Source organism: Bos indicus, chromosome 7 (genome assembly GCF_029378745.1).
Source record: "Bos indicus isolate NIAB-ARS_2022 breed Sahiwal x Tharparkar chromosome 7, NIAB-ARS_B.indTharparkar_mat_pri_1.0, whole genome shotgun sequence".
NCBI lineage: Eukaryota > Metazoa > Chordata > Mammalia > Artiodactyla > Bovidae > Bos > Bos indicus.
The window spans coordinates 958,417-979,243 of record NC_091766.1 but is presented as its reverse complement, the minus strand read 5'-3'; the positions used below and the strand labels follow the sequence as shown (position 1 = coordinate 979,243).

Below are 20,827 nucleotides of genomic sequence, written 5' to 3'. Positions count from 1 at the left end.
GTTCCAGCAAAACATCTATTTCTGCTTTATTGACTATACCAAAGCCTTTGACTGTGTGGATCACAATAAACTGTGGACAATTCTGAAAGAGATGGGAATACCAGACCACCTGATCTGCCTTTTGAGAAACCTATATGCAGGTCAGGAAGCAACAGTTGGAACTGGACATGGAACAACAGACTGGTTCCAAATAGGAAAAGGTGTACGTCAAGGCTGTATACCGTCTCTGGGGTCCCACAGAGTCGGACACGACTGAAGCGACTTAGCAGCAGCAGCAGCATGGAGTAAATGAGAGTGAGGACTCCCAGCCCACCCAGTCTTTGCTCATGGGTAGGAAATGTCCCTCGGAGAAGGCAATGGCACCCCACTCCAGTACTCTTGCTTGGAAAATCCCATGGACAGAGGAGCCTGTTAGGGTGCAGTCCATGGGGTCGCTAAGAGTCGGACCTGACTGAGCGACTTCACTTTCACTTTTCACTTTCATGCATTGGAGAAGGAAATGGCAACCCACTCCAGTGTTCTTGCCTGGAGAATCCCAGGGACGGGGGAGCCTGGTGGGCTACCATCTTTGGGGTCGCACAGAGTTGGACATGACTGAAGTGATTTAGCATAGCATAAGGCTGTATATTGTCACCCTGCTTATTTAACGTATATGCGGAGTACATCATGAGAAACGCTGGACTGGAAGAAACACAAGCTGGAATCAAGATTGCCAGGAGAAATATCAATAACCTCAGATATGTAGATGACACCACCCTTATGGCAGAAAGTGAAGAGGAACTAAAAAGCCTCTTGATGAAAGTGAAAGTGGAGAGTGAAAAAGTTGGCTTAAAGCTCAACATTCAGAAAACGAAGATCATGGCATCTGGTCCCATCACTTCATGGGAAATAGATGGGGAAACAGTGGAAACAGCGTCAGACTTTATTTTTTTGGGCTCCAAAATCACTGCAGATGGTGACTGCAGCCATGAAATTAAAAGACGCTTACTCCTTTGAAGGAAAGTTATAACCAACCTAGATAGCGTATTCAAAAGCAGAGATATTGCTTTGCCAACAAAGGTCCATCTAGTCAAGGCTACGGTTTTTCCTGTGGTCACGTATGGATGTGAGAATTGGACTGTGAAGAAGGCTGAGTGCCGAAGAATTGATGCTTTTGAACTGTGGTGTTGGAGAAGACTCTTGAGAGTCCCTTGGACTGCAAGATCCAACCAGTCCATTCTGAAGGAGATCAGCCCTGGGGTTTTTTTGGAGGGAATGATGCTAAAGCTGAAACTCCAGCACTTTGGCCACCTCATGTGAAGAGCTGACTCATTGGAAAAGACTCTGATGCTGGGAGGGATTGGGGGAAGGAGGAGAAGGGAACGATAGAGGATGAGATGGCTGGATGGCATCACTGACTCGATGGACGTGAGTCTGGGTGAACTCCGGGAGTTGGTGATGGACAGGGAGGCCTGGCGTGCTGCGATTCATGGGGTCACAAAGAGTCGGACATGACTGAGCAACTGAACTGAATAGATCAGTGGAAAAGGAAAGAAAGCCTAGAGATAAACCCACCCACCTATGGTCACCTAATCTATGACAAAGGAGGCAAGAATATCAATGGAGAAAAGACAGTTTCTTTAATGAATGGTGCTGGGAGAACTGGATAGTTAAATATAAAGGAATAAAATTAGAAAAGTTTTCCACATCATACACAAAAATAGACTCAAAATGGATTAAAGACCTAAATGTAAGGCCACACACTGTAAAATTCTAAGAGGAAAACATAGGCAGAACATTGTTCAGCATGAACTGCAGCAAGATTTTTTTGGATCCATCTACTAGAGTAATGAAAATAAAACAAAAATAAACAAATAGGATCTAATTAAAATGAAAAGCTTTTGCACAGCAAAGGAAACCATAAACAAAATAAAAAGACAATCCTCAGAATGGGAGAAAGTATTTGCAAACGAAGCAACTCACAAGGGATCAATATCCAACACAGAGCTCATGCAGCTCAATATCAAAAAGACAAACAACCCAGTCAAAAAACAAGTAGATCTAAATAGTCATTTCTCCAAAGACAACATACGGATGGCCAACAAACACATGAAAAGATGCTCAGCATCATTAGAGAAATGCAAATCAAAACTATAATGAGGTGTTATCTCATTGTAGACCAGTCAGAATGACCGCCATCAAGAAAATCTACAAACAATAATTGCTAGAGATGTTGCAGGAAGGGGGACCCCTTCCAGGGCCTGAAACTGGGCTCTTGTCTAACACTCAGAAATGAATTGTCCGAGGAGACATATGTGCTGACAAAGCAAGAGATTTTATTGGGAAAGGGCACCCAGGTGGAGAGCAGTAGGGAAAGGGAACCCACAAGAACTGCTCTGCGGCGTGGCTCGCAGTGTTGGGTTTTATGGTGATGGGATTCGTTTCCGGGTGGTCTTTGGCCAATCATTCTAATTCAGAGTCTTTCCTGGTGGCGCACGCATCGCTCAGCCAAGATGGATGCTAGCGAGAGGGATTCTGGGAAGTGGACGGACACGCAGTGTCTCCTTTTGACCTTTCCCGAACTCTTCAGGTTGGTGGTGGCTTATTAGTTCCCTATTCCTTATCAGGATCTCCTGTCATAAAACAACTCATGCAAATGGTTACTATGGTGCCTGGCCAGGGTGGGCGGTTTCAATCAGTGTGCTTCCCCTAACAGAGAGGGTGCAGAGAAAAGGGAATCCTCCTACACTCTTGGTGAGAATGTAAATTGGTGCAGACACTATGGAGAGCCATATGGAGGTTCCTTTAAAAAGATGAAAATAGAGCTACCATATTGCTGGATCACAGAAATCTCACTCCTGGGTATATATCCAGAGAAAACCATAATTTGAAAAGATACATACATGCCAGTGATCACTGGAGAACTATAGCCAGGCCATGGAAGCAACCTAAATGTCCACCAATGGAGAAATGGATAAAGAACATGTGATATATAATGGAGTATTACTCAGTCATAAAAAGAATGAAATGATGTCATGTGCAGCAACAGGATGGATCTAGAGATTGTCATACTGAGTGAAGTAAGTCAGACAGAGAAAGACAATATCCCTTATATATGGAATCTAAAAAAGGGTACAAATGAACTTGTCTACAAAACAGAGAGTTACAGATATAGAAAACAAACTTATAGTTACCAGGCGCATAAGGGGAGTAGGGATAAACTAGGAGACTGGAACTGACATACGTACACTACTATATATAAGATAGATAACTAATAAGGATCTACTGTATAGCACAGGGAACACTATGCAATACTCAGAGTGTTGTAATGGCCTATATAGAAAAAGAATCTAAAAAAGTAAATATATGTGTGTGTATTTATATACATACGTAACTGGATTTTATATACTGGATTTTAAATGATTCACGTTTCTGAACACCTGAAACTAACACAGTACTGTGAACCAATTATACTCCAATAAAATTTTTTTAATGAAAGGAAAATCTGTGACTTTCTCCCTGAAAGTCCCAGGAGGCCTGGGTGCCTTGTGACCTTGGGCTGCCCTCCCTGTCTGAGCCAAGGATGAAAATGGCCACAGGTAGGAATGAGGGTGCTTCCTCATCATTCAATGAGGGCAATACCACTGATCACATTTATCATATGCAATGTGCATCTGTCAATGAATCTGCTCATGAAATTCGTTACATACGGTGTGATAATCTAATTTGTTCCTTCTTCTTGCACTCACTATTTGCAAAATATAAGCACATTTTCCCTGGCAAACATTTCCGAATTGCAACATGCAGACACTTAAAGTCCCTTTCATCATCCAAAGTGCTAATAGAATTTGGCTGCATTTATGCAGAAACATCTGTTTTCAAACCACAGGCCACTGGGGGCCTCCAATTCATATTAGGGGAGCAGCTGTCACACACACTGTCATTTCAGCATCTTTAACCCTTTCCACAATTCCTCTTGCACATGTTCATACAAACAGTCAAGTGTGCAATATTTTATTCTTAAGGGGTTTGTCAAGACAACTGGTTGTCAGAACTCCTGAGCTGGGGAGACATTTCTGTTAAACGTGAAGGAACTGGAAACTTCAACCATTTGCATGGAAATATGTTACAAATGGATTGCACCTCCCGACCAGAGCCCTGGATTGTGGATAACCTTCTCCGAGGATCAGAGCCAGGCACATACCCCAGTCCACCTGCCCAGGTGGTGTCTAGGTGTGTGAGTTGTAGGGTGACCTGCCCTGGTCCTCAGAGACTGGGGTCCTCCCTGCTGACTCCTCTGACCGGTTCTCCAGTGTTCTCGGTCTGCTCAGATTCACAGGGAAATTGGCCAATGGCTGGTTAGAAGGCCAGGCGCCCTCCTGAGCTGTGCTCCCAGCCTTGTGCAGCATGGCAGTGACAAGGTTGATTCCGTGCCTGTCCTCAAGCTGCTCGCAGCCAAGATGCAGAGAGCCGGCACTGAGCTCCCAGGATCTCCAGTGCCAGGGGCCTTGACTCTCTCTTTCTTCCTCTCCTGCCAGACCACCCACATTCTGCCTGACTCCTGTCTGACCTTCCAGAGGAGTGGAGGGATAGCCTCTCCTGGGAGCCCCTCTCAGGTTGAGCCTGACTATGGTCCTCCTCACCCATGCATGATCTTGAGGACACTGCTGCCCTGCATCAGGGTCTGCTGCAGACAGGTACCCTGGTGATCACCGGGTCTGATTAATTTAGTGGTCTCCAAAGTGGGAATTGTGTCCTCACAGAGTGAGATGTCCCCAGAGTACAGACCAACATGAAAAGCTTGGGATGAAAATATGAGAATTCCACTTAACATTTTAGCATTCGTTTAAAGTGACATTGGTATGGAACGTATAACATATAAGTTAGGAAGCATGATGATAAATTAGATGCTTGGAGGCCCTCCACCAAGTTGGGTGGTAGAATATTATCAACCTTTACCTCACCTGGGCCTTCCTCCCAATCCATCTAACTTTCATCATTCCTACTATTTGGAATTTTTTAAAAAATATCAAGCTCATACAACTTCACAGCAAAAACCAATCATTTTAAAAAAAACAAACAATCTGACTTAAAAATTGGCATGTATACCTATGGCTGATTAATGCTGATGTATGGCAGAAACCAACATTGTAAAGCAATTATCTTCCAATCATAAATAAATAAATTTTTTAAAAAGTAAAAAAAATGGGCTGAATATCTGAATATATATTTTTCTAAAGAAGACATACAGATGGTCAAAAGTTACATGAAAAGATGCAGAACATTGCTAAATATCAGGGAAATTCAAATCAAATTCACAATAAGATATCACCTCACAACTGTTAGAGTGGCTATTTTATATTTATATATATATAGATATAAATATATATATATATATTAAAAGAACAAGAAATAACAAGTGTTGGTGAGGAGGTGGAGAAAATGGAATGCTTATGCACTACTGGTGGGAATGTGAATTGGTACAGTCACTTTAAAAAACAGCATGGAGTTTCCTTTAAAAAAAAAAATAAGAAGCTTCCAGTTCAAGATGGCAGAGTAGAAGGACATGTGCTCATTTCCTCCTGCAAGAGAACCAAAATTGCAACTAGCATTGACAGGAGAACGATGGAACCCACCAAAAAAGACATCTCACGTCCAAAGAAAAAGAAGCTGCAACAAGATGGTAGGAGGGGCACGAACATGATAAAATCAAATCCCATATCTGTCAGGTGGTGACCCACAAACTGGAGAACAATAACATCAAAGATGTTCTCCCACTGTTGTGAAGGTTCTAAGCCCCATGTCAGGCTTCCCAGCCTGGGGAGCTGACAAAGGGACAGAATCCTCAGGGAATCTGACTGTGAAGGCCAGCAGGCTTTGATTACAGGACTCCCACAGGACTGGGAAACAGAGACCCCACTGTTGGAGGGCACAGACAAAATCATGCGTACTCCAAGATCCAGAGGAAAGGAGCAGTGACCCCACAGGAGACTGAACCAGGCCGACCACTACTGTTGGAGGGTCTCCTATGGAGGTGGGGGTCAGCAGTGGCTCATCATGGGGACAAGGGCACTGGCCACAGCAGTCCTGGAAGATGCCCTTGGTGTAAGTCCTCTTAGAGGTCACCATTAACCCTACCACAGAGCCCACAGACTCCAGGGCTGGGTCACCTCAGGCCAAACAACTAACAGGGAGGGAGCACAACCCCACCCATCAGCAGATAACAGGATTAAAGTTTTTCTGGGCATGGCCCTACCCACCAGAGCAAGACCCACTCCTTCCCATCACCAGTCCCTCCCATCAGGAAGGTTACACAAGCCTCTAAGCCTCCTCCACCAGAGGGCAGACAGAAGAAGCAAGAAGAATTATAGTCCCTCAGTGGCGAGAACAAAACCACATTACAGAAAGTTAACCAGGATGAAAAAGCAGAGGGTTTTGTCCCACGTGAAGAGGCAAGATAAAACCCTACAAAAACAACTAAATGAAGTGGAGATTAGGCAACCTTCCAGAAAAAGAATTCAGAAAAATAACAGTGAAGATGATTCAAGATCTCAGAAAAAGGATGGAGGCAAAGGTTGAGAAGATTCAAAAAATGTTTACCGAACACCAGAAGTATGAAAGAACAAGCAGAAATGAAAAATATACTAGAAGGAATCAATAGCAGAAGAACTGAGGCCGAAGAACAGATAACTGACCTGGAGGACAGAATGGTGGAAATCATTGCTGCAGAACAGAATATAGAAAAAAGAATGGGAAAAAAAAAGCAAATAGCCTAAGAGACCTCTGGGACATTAAGGGCACTAACACTTGCATTATAGGCATCCCAGAAGAAGAAGAGAGAAAGGAACCAAGAAAATAATTGAAGAGAGAAGTACTGAAAACTTCCCTAACATGGGAAAGGAAATAGTCAACCAAGTCCAGGAAACGCAGAGAGTCCCAGGCAGGATAAACCCAAGGGGAAACACAGAGAGACAAATAGTAATCAAACTGATGAAAATTAAAGACAACAATAAAATATTAAAAGCAACAAGGGAAAAAATAACAAATAACATACAAGGAACACCCATCAGGTTATCAGCTGATTTCTCAACAGATATTCTATGAGCCAGAAGAGAATCCATATATTTAAAGTAATGATAGGGAGGAACCTACAACCAAGAATACTCTACCCAGCAAGGCTCTCGTTCAGATTGGATGGAGAAATCAAAAGCTTTCCAGAGAAGCAAAAGTTAAAGAGAATTTAGCACCACCAGACCAGTTCACTTCAGTTCAGTCGCTCAATCGTGTCCAACTCTTTCTGACCTCTGACACCAGGCTTCCCTGTCCATTACCAACTCCTGGAGCTTGCTCAAACTCATGTCCACAGAGTCAGTGATGCCATCCAACCATCTCATCCTCTGTTGTCCCCTTTTCCTCCTACCTTCAATCTTTCCAGCATCAGGGTCTTTTCCAATGAGTCTTCCCATCAGGTGGCCAAAGTATTAGAGCTTTAGCTTCAGCATCAGTCCTTCCAATGAATATTCAGGACTGAGTTCCTTTAGGATGGACTGCTTTGATCTCCTTGCAGTCCAAGGGACTCTCAAGAGTCTTCTCCAACACCACAGTTCAAAAGCACCAATTCTTCAGCACTCAGCTTTCTTTATGGTCCAACTCTCATATCTGTACATGACTATTGGGAAAACCGTAGTTTTGACTAGACAGACCTTTGTTGGCAAAGTAATGTCTCTTCTTTTTAATATGCTGTCTAGGTTGATCATAGCTTTTTTTCCAAGGAGCAAGCCTCTTTTAATTTCATGGCTGCAGTCTCCATCTGCAGTGATTCTGGAGCCCAAGAAAATAAAGTCTGTCACTGTTTCCACTGTTTCCACATCTATTTGCCATGAAGTGATGGGACTGGATGTCATGATCTTAGTTTTTTGAATGTTGAGCTTTAAGCCAACTTTTTCATTCTCCTCTTTCACTTTCATCAAGAGACTCTTTAGTTCCTCCTTGCTTTCTGCCATAAGGGTGGTGTCATCTGCTTATCTGAGGTTATTGATATTTTTCCCAACAATGGCTGTCTGAGGAGGCCTTACAAATAGCTGTGAAAAGAAGGGAAGTGAAAAGCAAAGGAGAAAAGGAAAGATATATCCATTTTAATGCAGAGTTCCAAAAAATAGCAAGGAGAGATAAGAAAGCCTTCCTCAGTGATCAGTGCAAAGAAACAGGAAAACAACAGAATGGGAAAGACTAAAAATCTCTTCAAGAAAATTAGAGATACCAAGGGAACACTTCATGCAAAGATGGTTATCAGCTGATTTCTTAACAGAAACTTTACAAGCCAGAAAGGAATGTTACCATATATTTAAGGTGATGAAAGAGAAGAACCTACAACCAGGAATACTCTACCCAGCAAGACTCTCACTCAGATTTGATGGAGAAATCAAAAGCTTTACAGACAAGCAAAAGTTTAAGAGAATTCAGCACCACCAAACCAGCTTTACAATAAAGGCTAAAGGAACTTCTCTAGGAAGGAAACAAAAGAGAAGGAAAAGACCTACACAAAATAAACCTCAAAAAATTAAGAAAATGTTAATAGGATTATACATATTGATAACTACCTTAACTGTAAATGGATCAAGTGCACCAACCAAAAGACATAAGCCTAGCACTTCCACTTACCACATCACTCTGTTCAATCCCTGAAATTTTATGCAATTATTTCAAATTATTAGGTTAATCATGCTTCCATTACAGTTTGCAACTGTAATTATCTTTTATTTTTTGTCTGGGTATTGATTGTGAAAACTGATAAACATCTTTTACTACTGTGATTATGTAATCAAGATTGCCAGGAGAAATATCAATAACCTCAGATAAGCAGATGACACCACCCTTATGGTAGAAAGCAAGGAGGAACTAAAGAGCCTCTTGATGAAAGTGAAAGAGGAGAGTGAAAAGGCTGGCTTAAAACTTAACATTCAAAAAACTAAGATCATGGCATTCGGTCTCATCACTTCATAGCAAATAGATGGGGAAACAATGGAAACAGTGACAGACTCTATTTTTTTGAGCTTCAAAATCACTGCAGATGGTGACTGCAGCCATGAAATTAAAAGAGGCTTGCTCCTTGGAAGTAAAGCTAAGACCAACCTAGATAGCATATTAAAAAGCAAAGACATCAATCACTTTGCTGAAAAACGTCTGTATAGTCAAAGCTATGGTTTTTCCAGTAGTCATGTATGGATGTGAGAGTTGGACTATAAAGAAAGCTGAGCACCAAAGAATTGATGCTTTTGAACTGTGGTGTTGGAGAAGACGCTTGAGAGTGCCTTGGACTGCAAGGAGATCAAACCAGTCAATCCTAAAGGAGATCAACCCTGAACATTCATTGGAAGAACTGATGCTGAAGCTGAAGCTCCAGTACTTTGGCCACCTGATGGGAAGAACTGACTCATTGGAAAAGACCCTGATGCTGGGAAAGATTGAAGGCAGGAGAAGGGGATGACAGAGGATGAGATGGTTGGATGGCATCACCAACTTGATGGACATGAGTTTGAGCAAGCTCCAGGAGTTGGTGATGGACAGGGAAGCCTGGTGTGCTGCAGCTCATAGGGTTGCAAAGAGTCGGACATGACTGAGCAACTGAACTGAACTGACTGAAGTATTATTCACTTAATATAATTGTATCATGATTAATCAACAGAAAATAACAGAATTCTGTATCATCAAAACTACCATTTAATAGAAAAACCTATAATCATTTTTTAAAATCCACATGCATAATAGAGTTATCTTAGAATTTTTTGAAAAAATACAAATGCCCAGGTACCTCCAGATATGTTTCTAACAAGCAGCCATATTTAAAAACAACAGATTATATGAGGATCTTTTACTGTTATCTAGTTTGTTTTCCTTTTCTATTTCCTATTCAGTGCTTCCATTTCATTTAGTTTATGTTTTCCAATTTCTCCATGTCTTCTTTTTTGTTCTTGTTCTTTCTCAAGACTTTATCTAGTAGAAAAGGTTTTTTCACACACACACCACATACACACACACATACATATATTATACATATAAATATTTTAGAAAATTTATGAATTTTTGCCTAGCTAAAAAATCCATGATATTTTGATTCCACTTGTTTGACTTAGTATGTGTAGAATGTGTAGAATGCTACATTTCTAATTTATATTCACACAAAACTCTGATATAGTTCCATGCTTTTTAGCATCTAGTATTAGTGCTAAAAGTCTAGGCAATTTATCTTAGTGATTAAAAATATTTGTGAATGAGGCTTGAAACTTCTAAACCAATTCAGAGAATATAAAGAAATACTAAATTGTAAAAAAACAAAACAAAACAAAACAAAACAAAAAAACAGGAATTAGCAAGAGATACCTAAAATTCAGATTTTGTTCAAATTTCATAAAGTTTCATGCCACTGTCCATTATTCATTTTCATATCTTATTCAAGACTCCACTTTGTATTTAAATGCATTGAGTAGCTTCAGCTGTGTGAAATAAATTATGGTAAACTCTTTTCTCATTATTAGACAATATTAGACAAATATTGTCTAATTTTTCTTGTTATGGCTTCTTAGAAACATCCATCATTTAATTTCCAAATACATGGGATTTTGTTTAAAGTATCTTTAATATTAATTTCTCATTTCAATGCTTTATTCTCTGCAAACATCCTCTGTGTTTTTTTCAGTCTAAGTTATTGAAGCTTTTGATGGCTAACTTGAAGATCTCTCTTGGTAAACGTCACACTGCACTTAAAAATATGTGGGTTATTTTCAAATATCTTCAATATTGATTTCTAACATAATTCCATAGTCATAAGAGAACAGACTCTGCATTCAATATCTTTAGATCATGTAATTTTTGCACCTTGTTTTATGTCCCTGAATATATTTTAGTGTTTCCTAATTTACAATCTATGGGAACTTGAATAGAATTTGTATCATACTGTTGTGTGAGAATTGTATAAATCTTAATTATGTTGAAAAAAGAAATAAACAAAAAGATATAAAGCCATGAAAAAAAAGGTATGATGGGGGAAAAAGTTTTCCCCATCATAATAGGAACAAACGAGGTAAAATATTCATGAATAAACTTGACAAGGACCATGAAGAAAACTTCAAAATGCTACTGAAAGTGGTCTTAAACAAATAAAAAAGTAAGGAATCTTGAATACAAATGAAGACATTCCTTATTTTTGGACAAGATGACTCAACTTCAAAAAAACATCAATTATCCTGAAGTTATACATAAAGTTAATATGGTCCTAACAAAAGATATCAGTTAGAATAGCTAGGAAAACCCTGAAATAAAAGCAGTGGAAGGAAGATTAGTCCTACCAGACACCAAAACATAATAATGGGAATTGAGTTCAATCTCTTTCCTCTATTGCAACAGCTGTAGATACAGTTTTCCTTGCTGTTCACACAGACACACACAGTGTAACTCCTACATGTGACACCAGCACACAAAGGAATAAAGCTGTGTGACAGACTAGAAACAGGTCCAACTGCATTTGGATATTTAGTATATGACACAAACGCATTTCAGATCACAAGAGAAAAGATGGCCTTTAAAAAAAATGTTGGGATAGATATTTGGAAAAAGATTACTGGATCTGTACACTAAGCATAAAACCAAAAGACTTTTAGGAAACAGAGGTGAATTCCATTACAGTTGGGTTGAGAAAAGCCTTTCTAACTAGGATTCAAAACCTAGATGCAATAAATGAAAAGAATGACTAAATTAATGGTCTCAAAACAGAAGCTCTTAATGGTAAAACTCACTATGAATGAGTAAAAAGAAGCCTGGGAGAAATAGTCACAATTGAACAAAGATAAAGCACTAATATTTCTAATACGTATTTTAGACAAAATTTTAAATCCAAAGAAAAGAACACCCTCAAATCCAAAAGGAAATGGACAAAATATATAGACAGGCAATTTACAGAAAGAAGATGATCAAATGACTCATAAACAAATGAAAAGCTAATTTCACTCATAATAATTGAAATGTAAATTATAATGTATTGAAACACTATTTACTGGCTCTCAGGTCCATGCAGGTGTGGGGAAAACAGACACTGTCACACCTGCTGGTAGGAGTGCAGAATTTGGGGAGAGGGAAATCAAGAACAGTTAACAAAATAAATACTTATTTACTCTTCCTTCTTGGAATCAATAATATGCCTCCACAAATACAAGCAACCTATGTGCAAGGTTATCTATTATTCCATTATTTTTAATAGCAAAGGCTTGTTAAAAAAAAAAACCAAATGTCAATGCACAAGATAGTTGAATAAGTATGGAACAGCCTCAGAATGGAGTACAATGTGGAGTACAAAGGAATGAGGAGCATCTCTATGAACCAGTAAAAAGACATTTCTAATTGAAAAAAGCAAGGCACAAAAAAGATATATATATACTAACTTTTGTAATAATTTATAAGTGGCTTACTTAACAAAAGAGACCCAGGAAGAATAAATCTGAAATTATTTCAAATACCATAGTACGGGAACAAGAAGAAAGAGGCAGGAATGGGATTGAGACTTCAAATACAGCTTTTTTTTTTTTCTTAGTTTTGACCTTTGGACCATGTAAAACAAATGTTCAAAAATTAAATTATATCATAAAGGGGAAAAAAATGAATTGTGTGCAAACAGAAACAGATGAAACTAATGGTATATCAAATTGATAACATATTTACATAGTGCTGACTTGACAGCCAAAGAAATCCTGAACGTGACCTGGTAGGTTATGGTTGGTTTGGATGTAGTGATTCTGAAAGTATTTTGAGTGTATTCTAGGGTTAAGCAAATTATTACTGAGAAATGGAATATTGCCTGCCATGTCAGTAAACAAAGGGTGTCACAGTCATTAGCAACTGCAGCCAGCACGGACAGTGAGCTGGTGAGCCCTGAGGGAACTCAGGAAAGAACAATACCTGCCCTCTAGCAGCCATCAGACTGTAGCCACTCCCCATGGTGAGCCCTGAGGAAACTCGGGATTTGAAAACACAGGATACTAGCTGAGGAGCATATCAAAGGAATGATTTCAGTAAGCCCAGACTCTTGCATCTTCCCATACACAGAAAAGTGCTAGGTTCCTTAACATGAGATATCTGGTTTTCTTTAATTTACAGTTATCTTTTGACTTTAGACTACTTGCCCTCTGTTGCAAAACTTCTATATAACCTGGCTCCCCCTCTTGCCTCCTTGGAGCAGTTCTCTCAGGGTTACTTGAGATGCTGCCTCCTGGGCTTAAGTCCTAAAAATTTCCATCGAATAAAATATAACTCAACTTTTATATTGATATTTTGGGGGAACCAGATTCTTATTGTAGGAGAAAGGAGATGGAACTATTAACTTTCAGTTTTAAAAAAGCAGTTCTCGGTTCAGTCCACTGAGAAGGTCGAGGGTCAATGATGCCATGGTAGCAATGAGCATTTCTATCTAATGCTCAGATACTGGTTTCTAACCCCCACCACAACCCCACTAAAAGATACCAAGGCTTCTTGAGAAATGGCTGACTCTAGGCCTGGGTCAAAGTACAAGTCAGAGCTGGATTAGCTCAAAGACTTAAGGGAACATATGAAAGGATGCAGAGATCGACCTGAACACCCAGCATCTCATCTCTACACATTCGGGGCAGGCACTCCTTCCCCTGCCAGGCACAGGGAGGTCTGAGATGGGCACCCGGAAGGATGCAGGAAGACAGGTAGGGCTTCAGACCAAACTGGTTCTCTTGTCCGCCACAGCTAACAACCCCATCACCTGCAGAAGACCCTGCCCTTCTTGAGCCCCTGGCTCTGCCAGGATGGCAGACTCCACATCTGGCAGCCGGTTGGCTATCCTTGAGAATCTCTGGCAGACTCCACAGCCTGCTCCCTCTCCTGCTCCTGAGAGTCCTCTCCACTCACCTTAGGGACATCCTTTCAATACTCAAAACTCGAAACCCTCCAGTGTCTGTCCATCGCACCTGGAGGAAAGGTCCAACTCCACAGCTCACAAAACTGGCTCTGTTTCAGCTCCTCCCTCCTCCCACCTGTGCCTGCTTCAGGGGCTTGCATCTTTGGACCGTTTGTAGGAGTCACATCACAGCCGTGGTCAGTGGTCACGGCTCAGACACATCCTCTCTGACCAGGGTAAGCCTCTCCTCACCCCCTCCTCAGTCTCCACCCTAATTACGGTTTTTTTTTTTTTTTTCTTCTACCACTTATCTCCTGCCATTACCTTAGCTTTTCTTTAGATGACTTATTCAGCTCCCCTCTCCCACATCTGCTTGTAAGCACTCCTCAGGGCCAGCAGCAGACAGCACACAGGAGGTTAAGGAATGCAATGCTGTAGGCAAGTGAGGCCACAAACCCAGGCCTCTCCTGGTTACCTGGCACAGTGACTGGAGTACGGCTTTTGGAACCAGTCCTACCATGGTTGAAACTCCAACTTTGCCACTTAATGGTCCTGAGACCTTGAACAAGTCCTGTGACTGCTCTAAGGCTCAGTAACTTCAACTAAGACGGAGACACAGCACCCGCCCTGCAAGCAAATCTTCCCAGGACACTGCTCTGACTCCTGAGACTCAGCAGAGCACCTGCCTCAGAGAGCCAGGAGACAGGGAGTGAGGTGAGCCCCTCCATACCCCAAGCTGGCTTGTCTGTCTTTTTAACATTGCTCCCCACGCTGAGCCTGGGGCAGGGGCAGGAGCCTCCCTGGCCTCTTCCCCTCCAGGCCTCCCAGTCCCCGCCTGGACGCAGAGGGGAGCGGACTCCAGGTTTCCTGGCCCCGCCCACCATCACTAATGAGGAACACACCCAGAACCCGGAGCTGACCCCATTGCCCCTGAAGGCTCTCTCGCATCGATCCTTTCCTCAATCCTATCCCAGCTTTAGAGCTGACAACATCCTCTTCTCCCACACACAAGGCCCTCTGCCATCTTCACAAGCAGTCGGCAGGTCAGCCTTCCTGTTCCCATTTCACAGTCCGGGAAACTGAGGTCTCGTGTTGGGTAGGCTTTGGGCCCAGGCTGGCTTTTCCTGCCACTCGAGCAGCTGAGGAAGCTTGCTCCTCGCGCCAAGGCGAGTGGCGGTGCTCGCGCGGCAGAGTGAGTCACGAGCCCCGGCGGCCGGGGGTGCGCGCTCCGCCGGTCTCCTCCTGGCGCCTTCCCCGCGCACGCACCCGCGCCCCGCAGCCCCTCCGCCTCCCATCGTCTCTGCCGGACGGGCGCACACTTCGGCAAGCCGGGACTCCCCGGCCCCGCCAGCCAGCCGGCCACGCTCACTGTCACCCACGCGCGCCTGTGGTCAGCCCGCGAGTCCCCGCCCGAGGCCCGGATACCTGCCGGCCAGCGGGCTCGCAGCCGCGCCTCTCAGCGTCGAGACCCGCCGCCGCCGCAGCTCCTCCCGCGCCCCGCCCGCAGCGCCGCGCCCCGACTCACCGGCTCCCGGCGCGCCCCGTGTCGGAGCTCGGCCCATGGGTTGAGCCCGCCGCTCCCGCTGAGCCGGGGCGCCGCGGACCCTGCCGGCCGGCCGCCGCCTGCCGCGCGCGGCCCGGGGCGCAGCTCGCCTCACTCCGGCGGCCGCCCTAGCGGCGCGGCGCCCCCTCGCGGCCACACGGGGAAGGCTGGGCGCGCAGAGCTCCGGGTGGGGCTGCGGAGGACCCTGCCGCGGGGCTCCCTTTCCCGCTCCCTTCTGAGGCCACCCATCCCCGAGGAGTCCCCGCTCACCCCGCCTCTGCTCTGCTGCGGGCCTCAGGATCAAGGCCGTAAGTCCAGCCCTGCATTCAGGACCCTCCGCTGTGGTTCGCCTTCCACCCCCTGGAGGTGGGACCCACTACAAGCATCAGATGGCACCCTCACGTCATGGCTCCTGCTGGACTCTGCAGCTGAACTGGCCCCTCCCCACTACCGACTCTCTCACCTGGAAAACCCCTGGCAGCCTAAAATCCGGTGCACCTCTTTTACAGGCCGCTCCTCTGGACTCTCCTCCTGTGATGGCCGCTGATCTGTGGTTTGTCTGTGCTCCCTGTCTGGTGGGCACAGGGTGGGCATCAAAGGATGGGAAGAATGTTTATCACCCTCCAAGCGTCTTCTATCGGGGAGGTGGTCCTAGGACCCAGCCTACTGGGAGGGTGGCTCACCACTCTGAAGACACTGAGCTGCTAGGAGGATAACCGGTTGCTATTTCACTTTTAGAATTGGGGGGAGGGAGCCTGAACAAGATTGGGTGACCTTCCTCAGCTGGCTCCTGCTGGACATTAAAAGTGTCCTGGTTTGTCCCAGTGTAAAAGTCAGGGTATCTGTCCTTTGCTTCAGTCAGGACCTACCTGAGGAGATGTGGCAGGTTACCCAACCCAATCAGCTTTAGCAAAAATAATTTATTGGCTTCAGTTCAGTTCAGTTCAGTCGCTCAATCATGTTTGACTCTTTGTGACCCCATGAACTGCAGCATGCCAGGCCTCCCTGGCCATCACCAACTCCCGGAATCTACTTAACCCATGTCTATTGAGTCGGTGATGCCATCCAACCATCTCATCCTCTGTCGTCCCCTTCTCCTCCTTCCCTCAATCTTTCCCAGTATCAAGGTCTTTTCAAATGAGTCAGCTCTTCGCATCAGGTGGCCAAAATATTGGAATTTCAGCTTCAACATCAGTCGTTCCAATGAACACCCAGGACTGATCTCCTTTAGGATGGACTGGTTGGATCTCCTTGCAGTCCAAGGGACTCTCAAGAGTCGTCTCAAACACCACAGGTCAAAAGCATCAATTCTTCAGTGCTCAGGTTTCTTTATAGTCCAACTCTCACATCCATACATGACCACTGGAAAAACCATAGCCTTGACTAGACAGACCTTTGTTGGCAAAGTAATGTCTTTGCTTTTTAATATGCTGTCTAGGTTGGTCATAACTTTCCTTCCAAGGAGTAAATGTCTTTTAATTTCATGGCTGCAATCACCATCTGCAGTGATTTTGGAGCCCAAGAAAATAAAGTCTGACACTGTTTCCACTGTTTCCCCATCTATTTCCCATGAAATGATGGGACTGGATGCCATGATCTTAGTTTTTTGAATGTTGAGCTATAAGCCAACTTTATCACTCTCTTCTTTCAATTTCATCAAGAGGCTCTTTAGTTCTTCATCACTTTCTGCCATAAGGGTGGTGTCATCTACATATCTGAGGTTATTGATATTTCTCCCGGCAATCTTGATTCCAACTTGTGCTTCCTCCAGCCCAGCATTTCTCATGATGTACTCTGCATACAAGTTAAATAAGTAGGATGACAATATACAGCCTTGACGTACTCCTTTTCCTATTTGGAATCAGTCTGTTGTTCCATGGCCAGTTCTAACTGTTGCTTCCTGACCTGCATACAGATTTCTCAAGAGGCAGGTCGGGTGGTCTGGTATTCCCATCTCTTTCAGAATTTTCCAGTTTATTGTGATCCACACAGGCAAAGGCTTATGAAGCATTTATTGGCTTATGAAGCATTAAAAGCCAAGATATTCTGCTTTCAGGAATTGTTAGGTCCAGACACTTAAACACTATGAATAGGAATCCACCTTTCCCTTCTCCTAGACCTGCTATGTCTGGGTTGACACTGTCAGAAAGAGCACAGCTGCCTGATATTCCCAGGAAACCACAGAACTGCCACACACTCTGAAGAGGTTGGCTCTGGCCATTTCCAAAGTCCTGAAGAATGAGGATTACCGGCCTAGGTGTTGCCTCCCTGGAACCAAAGGTGAAGTAGCCCTTGTGTTCAGCCTGAAGATGGAGCAGGGAACTACTCTAGCATGCGCCAAAGGCTATTTGTAGAAGACCAAACAAATAAAAACAACAATGCTCGTATCTCGTACCGTTGGCAAAACTGAGGCCTGGAGACAGAAGGCATCTGTCTGGGGCACATAGATGTATTAGGGCAGGTGAGTTGGATGGGCTGGGCAGGGAGCAGCAGAGCTTTATGACAAGGCTAGGGCCAGAGGCTGGTCCCAGTGAGGGTCATGCCTGAGACCAGTGTCAACAACCTGGCCGCGGTGAAGAGGAAGGAGAAACAGGAAGGTTGGGGGAGATTCCCAGCATTTAGATTCTCCTTGGGGCTTAGGTACTAAGACCAGTCCTGAGGCCAGTGAACCTTCTCGGATTCTCACCGCATGCCTGGAGCCCTCAGGTCAGGCCCTGCATGCCTGCTGGAGGCATGCTGGGGTTCTAGGGAGAGAGGGCTGCATGAGAAAACTCGGAAGAGCGAGCCCACTCACCTGTGACTTGCTGGGGCCTGAGCAGCACTTCAGGGCCCCCTCACAGAGTGCAGCTCAAAGGAGAAGGGCAGGTCTCTCCTCACCCCACCCCTCTCTGTGAGCAAAGGCTTGGGAACCACTGAGGAGCTGTTGTCACACTGGGTGAAGTGGCGGGGCTGCTTGAAGTTAGGGCAGTGCTTGGTGGAGGAACTGGAACCCCAGGGTGGACTTGCCTGTGGCCACCCCGCATGTCTCAAATGGCTGAGTGAGCAGGGCTATTCTTGTGACAGGGAAGAAGGCTGTACCTCCTGATGCCTCCTGCAGCCTCTCTCGCGTCCCTGAGGTCAGGGCTGTGTTGAGGGTACAGCACGCAGTCCTTGAACTCAGCCTTGAGGCCAGCAGGGAGTTCTGCTCTGAGTTGTCCCCAGCTTGCGGACACTGGCTGCAGGAGCCATGCCTGCAGCCTGGGAGAAGACTGGGCCACCTCAGGCTCCATGTTTCCCCAGCGCCTCCCTATCCCACCTCATCCATCAAGTCCCTTTGGCCTGCCCTACTCCAGCCCTATCTTCTTGCTCCAGTCCTTGCCCAGGTACAAGCCCCAGACAGTCCGGTGCTGGGACAGAGGGTGAGTGACCCGGGGAGCTCTCAGATCAGTCTCCTCTGCCTGAGCCCTGACCTGAGACACACCTCCGGTGGATATTTCCTGAGGGGCTGTGTGTGCCGTGCGCCGTGCTGGATGCTGGGATCCTGCAGGGAGCAGGACATGTGGTTCTTGCCACCTCAGAGCCCACTATTCAGAGAGAGGAGACTGAAGACAAATTCTACACACAAAAGGATAATAAAAACGAGCCTTTCAGAGAATGCTAAGTGCCATGAAGTCACCAAGACAAGGTGAGGTGGTGGAGTGTGTCCGGCCTACTTTAGATGGGAGGGCTCAGGAAAGGCCTCTCTGCCCACAGGGGGTCCGCGCTGAGACCTGTAGGAAGAGCCAGCCCTACAGGGTCTGTGGGAAGATGATCCTTGCTAGAGAGGGTAGCAGGAGCAGTGACCCCCTGGCCAGCATGCGTCCTGCTTCTGTGACAAAGAAAGGAGGTGGGTGTGCCTGGAGGAGAGGGTGGGGAGGGTGCAGAGGCCCCGGTGGAAGCAGTCGGGGCCAGGCTGGGCCTCCTGGCGGGCAAGGAGCTGGGACTCCGTTCTCCGGGTGTGGCCCAGGGTAGGCTCCACCCCAACCCCATTGGTAGCCCCTCCAGCAGGAGGCGTGCCGGCTGTGACATCCTTGAGGCCTTTCCCGGCAACCTCGGCGCCTGCTTTGGCCGTCCATGGTCCAGACGGCATCTCCCACACACATCTGACTCTGGGGCCACCTGCGTGTGTCCTACCCGCCCAGCACTGGGCTGGCAGGGCTGGAGTCCTCGTCCTCTGAGGAGGCCACCCCTGGAGCTGCTGCGCTGACCTGCACAGGATGGAGGAGACTGCAGGCAGGAGGCATCTGAGAAGCACACGCCCTGGTCCGGGGCAGGGGCTGGGGGCGTGGATGATGGTAACATGCGGAGGAGGTGGGAGAAGTGAAAGGCAGCTGGGTGTGGCCAGGGTGGATGGGGGACTTGCTGAGATTGTGCGGCCAGAGAGGTACTGGGGGGCCATCTGGAGGCAGTGGGACTTGTGGGTGCAGAGTCTGGTGTGGGCCTTCATGAGGTGGAGGAAGGCGAGCCTGTGGTCCCCGCTGCCACAGACATGCAGTGGCTGCAGCCTGCGAGGGCCCTGCAGCGTGTGGGCCCCAGTGCTTGGTCCACCTGCGGCAGGTGACTCAGGAACCAGATCACACCACGCGGGCTGCCAAGCACTGTCCCCCGTAAAAGCAGAGAACACTGAGGACAACTGCAGCCTCTGGCAAGTGCATTTTATTAGTGAAACTCCTAACTCACCCATTCTTGGATCTGATGAAAACTCATCCTTTCTTGCTGCCACCGAGGTCAGATTGCTGTATCCTGTATCAGTGCTGTAGCCTGTGTTGAGGGTGCTGTGGTCACCACCTCCCGGCAGCTTCTTGAGCTGAGTAGGGTCTGGTGAACACGCTCCACAGTTAGGATGGGAGCCCCAGGTGAGGCTGACGCAGCAGAAGATGGGTCACACTTCGAGAAACGCTGATTACAAGGGGTACAGGGTGAACCCGCCCATCTGTGACGGGCAAAATAATGGCCCCCAGAGATGCCCAAGGCCTAAACCCCAGAACCAGTGAATATGTGACCTTCCATGGTAAAAGGAACTTCGCAGGTGTGACTTTGAGATGGGGATTACCTCAACCCAGGATTGCCCTGGATTATCAAGGTGAGCCCCAAATAATCAGTGGGTGCTCAAAAGCAGAAGAGGGAGACACAAGAAGAGTCAGGGAAAGAGATATGAGTATGGAAGCAGGGTCAGAGAGATGCTAGCGACTCTGCTAGTTCTGAGTGTGGAGCAAGGAGCCACGAGCCAAGGAATGTGGGAGGCCTCTCGTGGTTGTGAAGGCAAGAAACGAATTTTCCCCTAGAGCCTGTAGGAGGAACCAACCTTGCTGACACCTGTTTTAAGCTCAGTGAGACCCAAGGGAGACTTCTGACCTACAGAACTATACACGAAT

General features: G+C 45.6%; 1 protein-coding gene across 2 annotated transcripts in view; it reads right to left on the bottom strand.

Annotated features, from left to right (window-relative positions):
- The window catches only part of RASGEF1C (RasGEF domain family member 1C), a 134,498-nt gene extending 118,992 nt beyond the window's left edge, over nt 1-15,506 (bottom strand). Inside the window, exon 1 of one of the 2 annotated variants that reach the window (XM_070792316.1) lies at nt 15,417-15,506. The gene's annotated coding sequence lies outside the window, so the exon portion shown is untranslated. The remainder of the gene's footprint in view (nt 1-15,416) is intronic. The other variant, XM_070792317.1, reaches the window with a different exon arrangement.
- Between the last annotated feature and the right edge of the window lie 5,321 nt (nt 15,507-20,827).